Here is a 1,273-nt window from a genome sequence, read left to right as displayed (position 1 = left end):
TGGCTGGCGCCTTAGCCAGTTGAGCTATAGGCGCCGAGCTGATGTTCTAGTTTTTATCTTGCTTCATGTTCTCTGAGTTTCCAAGTTCTATGGCCCAGTATCATTAATTTTGGAATACTCTGAGCCATTATTACTTCAAATATTTCCTCTGTTCCTTTCTTTTTCTCTTTCTGATATTCCTATTATATGTATGTCATACCGTTTGTAATTTTCCTAGAGTTCATGGATATTATGAGTGGGTTTTCTGAAGGTCAAATATAGAAAAGTCCCTATAAGACTACAACATCAGGAATTTCTCACTCTAAAACTAGTCCACACCTGCCTTCAAGCAACCTATCAAAATTGACATTTAAGAGTTCCTATCAATTAGGATAGGAATCCAGTGGATTCTTTTTTTTTTTTTTTTTTTTTTTTTTTTGGTAGAGACAGAGTCTCACTTTATCATCCTCGGTAGAGTGCTGTGGCCTCACACAGCTCACAGCAACTTCCAGCTCCTCGGCTTAGGCAATTCTCTTACCTCAGCCTCCCAAGTAGCTGAGACTACAGGCACCCGACACAAACGCCCAGCTATTTCTTTGTTGCATTTCAGCCAGGGCAGGGTTTGAACCCACCACCCTGGGTATATGGGGCTGGTGCCCTACCCACTGAGCCACAGGCGCTGCCGCATGCCTTAATTTTTTTAAATCACATTCCTTTTTTTCAACTAGTGTCATTTCAGAGTTCACTTTATCTTATTTTACTTTATTTTTTTTTTTTGAGACAGGGTGTTTCTATATCACCCAGGTTGGTCTTTTGCTGTACTTTAAAACTCGAATTTCATATTCCTCTTAAAATTTCCCTCCCTTTGGCAGCTCAGCCTGAGGAAAGGAAGGCGGGGCACCAGTCACACCCTTCACACACTTCTCTCTTTCCTCCTCTTCTTCGCATCAGCTCCTGTGATTGTGGACAAAGGAAAGGAAAAGCCACAATCAGGAAGGCCTGCAGTCTTCTTCCTCACTGGTCATTGCTGCGGCTCATGCAGCTCCAGGATGCTCAGCTAAGAAAGCTGCCCAGGTGCCAGTGTCCCGCTAAGATTTGGCCGTATATTCTGTACACCCTGTCCCTCCCCTACACCAACCCCCTGCCACATTTCTCTGATGTACTCACTTCTTTGCTGCAGTGTCTGCCACTTCTGATGAGAATGGCACCATCAGTCTCGTGCCCTCTTGGCCAGTGCTGTCAGGTCTGCAGGCGTAGGCAGGCTGTTATCTTTTGTACTTCTTCAGATCGCAAA

Source organism: Otolemur garnettii, unplaced genomic scaffold (genome assembly GCF_000181295.1).
Source record: "Otolemur garnettii isolate 467f Iridium unplaced genomic scaffold, OtoGar3 scaffold00002, whole genome shotgun sequence".
NCBI classification, from domain to species: domain Eukaryota; kingdom Metazoa; phylum Chordata; class Mammalia; order Primates; family Galagidae; genus Otolemur; species Otolemur garnettii.
The sequence above is the reverse complement of the archived record's forward strand: the minus strand, read 5'-3'. Positions refer to the sequence as shown.